This window comes from Carlito syrichta, unplaced genomic scaffold, assembly GCF_000164805.1.
Source record: "Carlito syrichta isolate Samal-C Ts95f unplaced genomic scaffold, Tarsius_syrichta-2.0.1 Scaffold308016, whole genome shotgun sequence".
Taxonomy (NCBI): Eukaryota; Metazoa; Chordata; class Mammalia; order Primates; family Tarsiidae; genus Carlito; species Carlito syrichta.
In genome coordinates, this window is record NW_007252112.1 from 293825 (window position 1) to 305357 (window position 11533).

Genomic DNA, 11533 nt, shown 5'->3' on the forward strand with positions numbered 1-11533 from the left:
TCCATTCCAGTTTGGGCGACAGAGTGAGATTCCAACTCAAAAAAAAAAAAAAAAAAAAAAATAGCCAAGCGTGGTGCTACATGCCTGTAGTTCCAGTTACTTGAAAGGCTGAGGTGGAAGGATGGCCTGAGCCCAGCAGGTCGTGGCTGTGGTGGCCATGAGTGTGCCACTGCGTTCCAGCCTGGGTGACAGAGTGAGGGTACAATTCAAAAAAAAAAAAAAAAAAGTTAGGCCAAACACAGTGGCTCAAGCCTATAATCCCAGCACTTTGGGAGGCCAAGATGAGAGGAATGCCTGAGCCCGCGGGTTCAAGACCAGCCTGGGCAACATGGTGAAATCTCATCTCTACAATGAATCAAAAAGTTAGCCAGGCACGGTGGTGCGTGCCTGTGGCTCTAGCTACTTGGAAGGCTAAGGTGGAAGGATCGCCTGAGCCCAGCAGGTCGAGGCTGTGGTGGCCAGGAGCATGCCACTACACTGCAGCTTGGGTGACAGAGTGAGACTCCAACTCAAAAAAAAATTGAAGGCAGAGGACACAATGACTCATATCTGCAATTACAGCAACTCAGGAGGCTGAGGCAAGAGGATTACTTGAGTTCAGAAGTTCAAGATCAACCTGGGCAACACAGCAAGGCCCTGTCTCTAAAAAAATAAAAATTAGCCATACATAGTGACACATGCCTGTAGTCCTAGCTGTTTGGGAGGCTGAGGCAGGAGGATCACTTGAACCCAGGAGTTTGAGGCTGCAGTGAGCTATGATCATTGAACTCCAGCCTGGGCAACAAAATGAGACGCTGTCTCTAAAAAATAAAATAAAATAAAAAGAATAAAAAATAGAATGGATCTACTTAATGACATCTCCATCATGTTTATAAGTTAGTGACACCCAACAAGACCTCCAAAAGTAAACAAAGGGGAAAACACAAATAATTCAATTAAATATATACATTTTTTGAGTCGGAGTCTCACTCTGTCACCCAGGCTAGTGTGCAGTGGCATGCTCACAGCCACTGCATCCTCGACCTGCTGGGCTCAGGTGACCCTTCCACTTCCGCTTTCCAAAGTAGCTGGAACTACAGGCACAGGCCAACACACCTGGCTAATTTTTTGATTTATTGTTGAGAAGAGGTCTCACCATGTTGCCCAGGCTGGTCTTGAATTCATGGGCTCAGGCAATCCTCTCACCTCTGCCTCCCAAAATGCTGGGATTACAGGCTTGAGCCACCGCAACTGGCTTCAATTAAATATTAAAATAGCCAAGAATGAAAACAAAACTGGAAGTGCCCTTAAGATCAGATCATTAACACTCACCCCCACTCACAGGAATAAAAAAAGTTAGTTTAACAATATAGTATGCCCACATTTGAATTCATTTTCAGTAATTTTTTGTTGGGGGAAAGAACGGTATCACAAACACAAACAGGCTAGAGATACAAAGTAACGATAAAAACCATCATAAATAAGAGAACTATTAATTTATGAAATGACACATCAATCTCTACAAGACTCAACTCTCAAATTGTGTTACAGAATCAGTTTAACTTAAGAGAAGTCTATAAACCGGAACTTTTTCTTTCTTTTCTAATAACATTTCTCCCTGGTGACAAAATTATCTTCTTTCAACTGTCTTCTCAGAAAAAAATTTCCACAGAAGCCTCTCCCATGAAATATACAATTCACATTTTCGCCTAAGAAAATGGTGAATGGGCCGGGCTCAGTGGCTCAGCCTGTAATCCCAGCGCTTCGTGAGGCTGAAGTGAGTGGATTGCCTGAGCCCACGGGTTCAAGAGCTGCCCGGGCAACTTGTTGAGACCTCATCTCTACAATAAATCAAAAATTAGCTGGGTGTGGTAACGCGCACCTGTATTTCCAGCTACTTGGAAGGCTGAGGCGGAAGGATCGCCGGAGCCCAGCAGGTTGAGGGTGCGGTGGCCGGGAGCGTGCCACTGTATTCCAGTCTGGGCGATGGAGTGAGACTTCAACTCAAAAAAAAGAAAATGTTGAATGAAGCCTGAATAACATGTAAGGAAAACAAATGTAGTTATGTGAGTTGGGTTTTGCTGTTGTTGTTCTTGTTTATTTGATTTAACTTAGGTGACCTTCAGGGAAGTTACTTTTCTCTTTCTTTTTTTTTTCTTTTCTTTTTTTGAGTTGGAGTCTCACTCTGTCGCCCAGACTGGAGTGCAGTGGTCACTCCCGGCGACCGCAGCCTAGACCTGCTGGGCTCCGGCGATCCTTCCACCTTCAGCCTTCTGAGTAGCTGGAACTACAGGCGCGTGATACCACGCCCAGCTAATTTTTTGATTTATTGTAGAGATGAGGTCTCGCCAAGTTGCCCAGGTGGGTCTCAAACCCACGGGCTCAGGCAATCCACTCACCTCATCCTCCCAAAGGCCTGGGATTACAGGCTGAGCCACCGAGCACTGTTGAAGTTACTTTTTTCAACATTAAGACATACAGTCACCCCAGTCTAACAATCACTTGAAAAAGTCAACTGGAAATTCTCCTGGATTCTAAAAACACTATCTTGTCTTTTACTATTGATCCTACACCAAAAAAAACTTCCCCTAAAGAGTAAAAATAAACAAACTCTCAGAATACGGCCAGCTTAAAGTAATTTAAATCACTTTCATGCCCACAGAAGTCTCTACAAGGGTTTTGAATCCTTTCTTACCACTTACTAATTGGGCAAGTTACTTGGCCCTCCCTATGCTTCGGTTTCCTCTTCTGAAGAAGGGAGTATCTACTAGGGTTATCATACATCCTAATTTCTCTGGAACAGTCCTATTTGTGCTATGATCCCAGCATGCCATCCGGTTAGCTTCTCCTTTCACTCTCAAAAGTAACCTGATTTGAACGATAAATCATATGGTCATCCTAACTTATGGGGTTATGAAAATTAAACAAGCTAATACACATAAAGAATAATTTATGTGTAAGAGTGTCTGGTATATAGTATACAGTAAGAGTTCAGTTAGTATTAGCTAGTGTTAATGTTAGTCACTGTTAGTGACTTTTTTGGGGGCTTTTTTATAAAAGGTTTTAAATTGTATAATGAACGGTGCCCCCACAATATTCCTTTTTTACAAATAAAATTATACATTTAACTTCCCACATTCAACTCTTTAAAACAACTAAGCAGCACTAACTGCCTGAAATCAACACTAACCAATTTATCCCACATAGATGGCAATATCATCAACTGCATTCATATTTTATCATACATAAATTTTAATAGAGCTATATTAGGGTTACTAGCAGGAAAGTGACTGTGAAAAGTAAAACCTGCTTAGTGCCAAACCAATTCCCTTAATATTCTACCAGCCTTTCTCAACCAAGGTTCCTCATGTTAACTATAGAACTCAAAAAATGATTTGAGTGACTATTCCCTGAATTCTCCCAAGAAGGGTACCTAACTAGTATCTTTCTAGGTGTGCAGAAGAGAAACATTCATTATATACAATGGATGCCTTCGGGAGTAATCCTGTCATGGAACACCATTTCTTGGAATTCTTAAAATACAAAGGAGAAAATATGGATGAAAAGACTTAATATTGAACAGTCTAGGTAAAAGACTGCTGTTCATCCCCTGGAAGAAGTATTTCCTATAGGATGAAGGTTAAGAGAACGTTCTGATCAACATAAGATATATAAATTTGATTCATGGCTATGAAAAGCACTTATATATATATATATATTCTGCTTTATATAACTTACACTAATTTATCTTAGGTCAGAACAACATCCAGAATTTATTCAGATAACAAAATTCTGGTTATAGTTTAGAAAAAGTAGGAAAAGAGAAAACTGAGAAGAAGATACTGATCACTGATGAACCTAATAACCTGGGGCCCTGGTATTAACTATTAACCACCTGATAAAAATAAGAAAATTTCATAGTGAAAGATGAACTAAAATAGAAAGCAGAAGCAAACAGAAGAGATATTAACAGAAAGGATAATTTTTTAAAGTACAATTAAATACAGAAAAAAAACCCTAAAGAACCAGAGCAATGAATTATTAAAAGATTGGCTTAAATTTTTACTGCAAATCTAACCACTCAACGAAGCCAAAGGACTGGGGAATTATTCTCAGACACATTTAACCTCCATTTTGGATAGAGCATAAATGACATAAAATTTTTAAAAATCTGTGAAACCACTCCATATCCCATATAGCATGACCCCTCCCAAAAAATAATCAAGAATACAATTCAACATATTATCCCACAAACTTTAATGAGCATACTCAAACAAAACCAATGCTCAGATTTATTTCAACTATTTCTACTATTAGTATAAAAGACAATTACAGACCTCTAATTCAGCAGCAACTCATCTGACCCTGAGTAAAAATTTACATTTACCTTTCACCATACATGAAAAATAAAATAATAATGCAGGCTTTCTGATAGCCCAAGACCTAAACTAGGTAAGGGAAACAACTGAGCTTAACAATAACAAAAAGGTTTTGGAGCCAGGCTAATCAGGGTGTAAATCCAAAGTCATCAATTATTATGTGACTTGGGACAAGTCATTTACAATCTCAGAGCCTCAATTTCCCCATCTGTAAAATGATAAGGACGACCTATCTTGCCAAGTGGTTAAGATGATTACACAGGGCCGGGCGTGGTGGCTCAGCCTGTAATCCCAACACTTTGGTAGGTAGAGGCGAGAGGACTGCCTGAGTCCAGGGGTTCCAGACCAGCCTGGGCATCTGGGCGAGACCTCATCTTTACAATAAATAAAAAAATTAGCTCGATGTGGTGGTGCGTACCTGTGGTTCCAGCTACTTGAAAGGCTGGGGCAGACTGAGGCAGAAGGATCGCCTGAGCCCAGCAGGTCAAGACTGCAGTGGTGGTGAGTGTGCCACCGCACTCCAGCCTGGGTGACAGACTCCAACTCAAAAAAAAAAAAATATTACACGGAAAATTAAAACACAGTTACTGGCATCCAAAAGGAACTCAAATGGCAGTTAAATCAAGTTTCTTAGAATATCTTAGGATTCAAAATCTACAGGTCAAACCCTATGACAAGTGTTATTCTTACAAAACTGTAAACAGGACTTTCTCCCCAAAAATGATGTTCAACAGAATTTAAACAATTAATTTTTTTTGAGTCAGGGTCTCACACTGTTACCCAGGCTGTAATGCAGTAGCAGGATAATAGCTCACTGAAACCTCAACCTCCTGGGCCCAGGCCATCCTCCCGCCTCAGCCTCTGGAGTAGCTGGACTACAGGCACATGCTACCACCTCCAAATAATTATTTTTTGTTTGTAGAGATGAAGTCTCACTATGTTGTCAGGCTAGTCTCAAACTCCTGGGCTCAAGCAATCCTTCTACCTTTGCCTCCAAAAGTGCTGGGATTACAGGTGTGAGCCACTGCACCTGGCCACAACTTATTTTTTATAAAGGAATTTTACCTTTGAATTGCCCACTGTTATCCAAAGCTTACAGAAATCTCCCTAGTTTGTCTCATCAAGCCTACTCATGTATTTTCCAATTAAAATACAGTCATGTGCCCTATAAATGATGCTTTGGTCAACAACAAACTACATATACAACAGTGGTCCCATAAGAATATAATGGAGCTGCTTTATACAGGTGTGCTATTTTTAAAAATCTTTTATACTGTGTTTTTACTATACTTTTTACTGTTTAGATACACCACTGTGTTACAACTGCCTGCAGTATTCAATACAGTAACATGCTATACAGGTTTGCAGTCTAGAAGCAATAGGCTATACCACACAGTCTAGGTGTGTAGTAGGCTATTCCATCTAGGTTTGTGCAAATACAAGCTACACAAAACCACCTTAAGATGCATTTTTCATAATGTATGCCTGTCATTAAGTGACACATGACTGTAATAAAGAAGAACAGATCATCGACATTATTCACTCTTTCTTTGGGGGAGGAGTGTAAAACAATTTCAATTATCATCTCTCGACTTACTACAACAATCATATATAAAGTCTTACTGATCACTATCAAAGTCGTATAACAAGCATACATTAAAAACACAATTCAGGTAGCTGATCACTACTGCTGCCAAAGACATGTAGATTTTTTAAATGCACATACACAAAAAGCAGACTCCACCAAGCATCACCAATTACATTGCAGAAATACAAAATTTGGTTAAATTAAATGCAAAGCAGGCAACTCAGGATACTTAAAAATCAAACTGACAATGTGCTTTCTCACATCTTTGCCAAACAGAAAATGCAATAACCACCATTTATAATACTTAGAGATAAAATAATTATTATACAGAGACAGTACTGAGCCACAAACAAAAGTCCTTAACATATATCAAAAGTAGAAAATTACAAAAGAAAAAAGCAAAGAACTTTTAGAAGACTGTATCTTTACTCTCCAACAATTAATCACATTCCTGTATACACTGATGCCCCATCACTGTGACTAACCCCTTTCCTTTGCTATCCTCCCCAACTCCCAAAACAATGCTCCACCATACAGTAAACCGTAAACTTTAATTTAATGTTAATTTTAAGTTCAAAAGCTAACTTGCAGCATCAAAAACCTGATCCATCTATTATATGGAAGAACCCAAAGCAAAACTATGCTCTTTACTGCTAAATACTTTTCCACATATGACTGTGGGTGGTATCAATTAAACATGCAGAATATTAAGCATTACCAAACTGTCCATGGCATCTTTTCACAACTAACTCTTTATTCCCAAAGGAACAGATTTGAGCTTGAGCCTGACCCTCAACCCCATCCCATCCATTTTAATCCAAAGGTCCTCAGGTGACCACAGGAGTTAGTAAGATCAAAAAAGAAAACAATGAAAAAGAAATGTAAAAACAATGAAAAAGAAAATTAAAATCTTATTCCAGTGTTTGGGTTTTAAAAAATCCTAACTACATAAACTTGAAAGTTGCCAAACTCATAATGTGTTAGTTTAGTAGTTTAGCTATTGCCTCACCACAATAAAATAAATCTGATGCCATAATCCTCATCATCTACTTAAGAAAATTTGCATGTAAATAAAAATGTGACATATGTAATATCTGCCCTTAAGATTCTTCTAAAGCTAAAATGTTGATATAAAACATATAACCAAACCAATGTTAACAGTTATAAAACATCTGGGGTCGGATTTTGCATTAGTTACATATCCATTATTTTGAATTTCCTTCAGAACTGTGACAGATACATCTAAGGGGAAAAAAATAAACCTGACACCAAACAACACAAAATTGCAAAAAATAAGGCATTTACCCTAACAGAATTGAGGAGCAGTTCACGAATACACTAATTAAGAAAACAAGGAGTTTTAACTGCAATGCACTTTTGCCACTTATGGTCAGAATGTTAACAGAAAATACTGAAATATTTTACATATCAACTATTAACTAGTTATAGCACCAGACCATTAAGGGAGGAACGACTTAAATCATTTTAAGGTTGCTTAAATTATTTATTTTCATATCAGTTTAAAAAAAGAGCCCACTCCACCTTCTCCTGGCCAGTCTCCGATACCTTAGAATACTATAGTAATTTCACAGGGGTAAGGAATAGCTAATAAGTACATTCTTTTCCAATCTGTTTCTCCACACAGTCATTAAACACCAAATTCTGAAACTGAATTCAGCTACCTCCATACTCCTACCAGGAATGCTCCCTAAGGCACCCCAATCGCTTCCACTGTCGCTTACTGCAACTGCCAAAGCCCCTCCTATTAATAGTAAATCCCTTTCATACTGACTCACTGTAACTCCAACTTGATGAAATAGACACCAAGCAGAACTTTTAAATGTTGCAGAAGGAATTTTCCTATTTTCAAAGAATTAAAAAGGAAACTGTGAAAAGTAGAGCATATTCAGAATAAGTCACAAATATTTAAAGTTCAATCAATTTATAAGCACTTATGTGGCTTGTTCTATACAGGTTTGGTTTAAATTTTTTTGAAAGTTTTACCAGACATTGTGTAATTACTTATTCACAAGGCTAACTTGCCCACACAAGTAATTCTGACATGTAAATATAAAATTAAACTATTGCCTCAAGATTATAAGACAATTTGGAAATTTTTCTTCAAAAATTTTTCTCCTTAACTATGGAAATTTTCAAGTACACACAAAAGTAGAAAGATTCGTAATAACAATGGGCTCTCCTGTACTCATCCAACACAGTAATCAACTCAAGGCCACTTCTATTTCATCTCGACCTCCTACCCCTCCCTCTCCCCATTATTATCTTCAAAAAGAATGAAGAGGAAGATACACTATGCTCAGTAAGTAGACTGAGAAAAAACTCAAAAGATAGCAAAATTATCAAAAACTAGCAAGTAAAAAAACTTTTTAAATGCAACAATGCAGCTGTACAGCCACCCTACACAACTCCCTGATAGGTGACAAATTTCATTAAGAATTCAGTTAAACACAAAGAAATAACGATCTTGACGAATTTTAATGAAGTTCATAACACCAAAGGACAAATTTGAAATGATCATCTAAAAGAATAGGAATATGTGATGAACTTAACTGCAATTAGCTTGCATTCGCATAGCACCCTAACTCAAGATGAAGAAAACCAGTCTATTTTAACATAATGTGTCATAAAACTGCAATGCAACCACTTGAAAAACCACTGAACACTTATATCTTAAACTTATCCTTCTAATCCGTAATTATAGATTGATATCAATGTAGAAAGAAAACCAGACATTTTAACATAAGTGGTTTAAAATGTTCAAAATTAACCCCACTGTTCATTGGGAAGTATATGAAAGCAAATCTAAACTGCTTGAATTGTATGTCGTTAGACAGAAACTACCTACTTCCAGGGCCTTTTTAAAAAATAAGTTCACATATACCCTTCAACGCAACGCGCTAGGCTACAGACAGAATTAGGAGACCGCCTCCTGCTTGTGCTCCTAACCAATACGCAGAGAGAGAAGGTTGGCAGGAAAGTGCTGCGAGGACAGTAACAAACACCAGCAGCTCCCGAGCAGGGCCTGCTAGAGCCAGCAATGACGCACTTCGGTAACCCGACTCTTTCTCCCCTCCACCCCCGCCCCCAGCAGCGGCGCTGACACCGCCAACAGCCCGGAGTAGGAAAAAAGACAACAGAAAAAAGGCAGAGGTTGGACCGCACCAGGTTTCATCAAGAATCCCCGATTATTCCTCTTTCGACACTAACCACTAGGACTAAACAGGAAAAGAAGCTTCGTGCTTAAGCAAGTCCCATCATGGTGGTTTAAGAGTCACTAAATTAAGCTGATAATGAGTCCAATCCACAGAGACAAATACTGGGTGTGGCTGCTGTGAAATACGGCGGTCCGTGGGAGAAAAGGGGTATGGAATTTACACTCCAATGTGAAGGGAAGATGGGGCTTTACGGGGGGGGATGGGGGGGCGGCCCGCGCATTTTAAGGAACCACTGCAAACCAACACAAGCTTCTCGTTTACTCAAACCTAGCCCTGCAGATCAAAAGTTTCTAGTGGATATATCATGTAAACTGTAAATAACCATTTAACCAAACACCATGACCCTCAATTTTGAAACTACATCCAAGAGAAAGAAGCAGGGAGCGAGAGGGGGGAGGCGATGGTAGGCAACAACATAAAAAACATTCTAGGCCACGGAAGAGAAAGTCTCACAAACCGGATGAAACTACTAATGCAATATTAAAAATTTAAGCCGAACACTGAAGCACGAAAAATCGCACGAAAACCCATTACAGTTTAGGATTGAAAATAAAATGACATACACACCATCGGGGAGCGGAAACTAAATGTCGAAAGTACAGCGGCTTCTAAAAAAACTAAAGGCAAAACAAGACATTCTCGCGACGGGGGGAAAAAGGCCGAAATCAACAATACGTTTACGATACTAGGCCAGAAGAAAATGGGAACGGGGCTCAAAGTTTTGCGGAACTACTTGATGCTGTTTCCCACACCTTCTCTCTCCATGGCCCATCCGACCCTTTTCGTCTTAAAATCGCCGACCACAGATCTCCGGATACGTGACAGAGAAAAAAGAAAGTCGACCCCAAGCAAGAATAAAAGTGTGGAGGGAAAAAGCAGAGGCTGCCTACCTGGGGCAAGGATCAGCTCAGTTCGTGCCTTGAGAAAGACAGTGCGGGTGGGGGTGGGAAGGAAAAGCAGCACTAAAACTAAAACAAAAGTGGCGCCAAAACCCCCCAACAAACAGCCTTCCACTCCCGCCCTTCCCCCCTCCGCCCATGCCAGCCAGGCAGGGCCCCCTTCGGGGCAAGGTCTGCGCGCAGGGGCCAACACCGCCAGACCCCAACCTATTTATAAAATTGTTGCCCTGAGAAAACTGACCGAAGTCGGGCCTCGGAAGGGATGGCGAGATCGATGCCAATCGCTTTCCCAAGCAGTTCCCCCACCACGCGCTGGAGATGATGGGGCGGGGGAGAAGCAGAGGGGCCCGTCACATGAATGTTGTTCCCTCTCTAGGAAGGGAGGAAGAGAGGGAGGGAGGGGAGGGAGGGAGGAAAGGAAGGAGGGGAAGGGAGAAGGGAGGGGGCACGAGGGAGGGGTGTGATCAGAGTAGATTTTCCCTCGCCTCCCTCGGTCCGAGGCCCAAATATACACAACTGAGCCTCCTCTCTCTCCCCTCCCCCCCAGGTTCCCAGCACCACCATTTTGCTCTCTGCCTTCCCCTCACCACGATACCGCGCTCTCCCCCACCCCAACCACGGCCTCCCCGGCTTTCCTCCCCCGACTACGGCTCGCACCCCACCCCACCTCCAATTTGGGCTCTCCTCGGCTTAAGAGCCTGCCGGAGAAAAGGAACCTAAATCGAACGCTACACAGAGAAGCGGAGCCTCCATCTTGCGCTGCTCCGCGTTCTCCATTTTGGGCCACCCATGGGGGGGTCTCCGTAGAGGCCCCGAGGGAGAGTTGGGCGAGGGAAGGAAGAGAAAATCTTCAGCGAGGGGACTCGAAAAGAAGAGTCCTGCGCTAGAAAGCCACTCTAAGAGTAGGAGGTAGGCAGGAAGGGGGGCTGGAAGTTCCTCGGAAGTGTTGGGGTAGCGACTGGGGGGGACAAGGGAGAAAGGAGGGCCGGGGGTGACTCGGGGCGAAGGTTCTCCCCGCCTGGACTGGGCCACCGCTCCATGGCGGCCCCCCACGGGGGGGAAGGAGCGGAGGGGAAATTAAATGGCAACAGAGTGCCCAACCTCTTTCCCTCCCAACTCCTCTCTCTCGCCCTGTTTCAACCATACACACCTCACGGTGGGCCCCGCGCCCTCCGGGTGCCCCTCCAAACTTCTAGAAGCTTCGCCTCCGCCATTTTATAACTTACCTCCCCCCTCAGCGTACACAGAGGCAGCAACGAGACTGTTCGCCTCCCCCACTCCTCCTTCCTTCTTTCTCAGGCCGGGGGCTTCTTCACCCCTGGGCTGGTACAAGATTTTTTTCCCCCTTCCTCTTCTTTACACCCTCGAATTCTACTCAGGGACGGAAGCTCCCGCGGTTCTAGAGCGGTGGGGGGTTTTGAAAGTGGCGGTCGGATCCGGCGGGTTTTTTTT

The 11533-nt window shown here is 41.8% G+C and overlaps 1 protein-coding gene and 1 long non-coding RNA gene across 6 annotated transcripts in view; one reads left to right on the top strand and one right to left on the bottom strand.

Moving 5' to 3' along the window:
- The window catches only part of STAG2 (stromal antigen 2), a 154715-nt gene extending 143188 nt beyond the window's left edge, over positions 1 to 11527 (bottom strand). For 2 of the 5 annotated variants that reach the window (XM_021715917.1, XM_021715919.1), the window contains exon 1: positions 10323 to 10473. The gene's annotated coding sequence lies outside the window, so the exon portion shown is untranslated. Of the gene's footprint in view, positions 1 to 10322; positions 10474 to 10748; positions 10873 to 11307 lie in introns of those variants that run through there. The other 3 variants (XM_021715918.1, XM_021715916.1, XM_021715915.1) reach the window with 3 other exon arrangements.
- The window catches only part of LOC110596254, a 2145-nt gene continuing 1454 nt past the window's right edge, over positions 10843 to 11533 (top strand). Inside the window, exon 1 of the long non-coding RNA XR_002482352.1 lies at positions 10843 to 10990. This is a non-coding gene — a long non-coding RNA (uncharacterized LOC110596254). The remainder of the gene's footprint in view (positions 10991 to 11533) is intronic.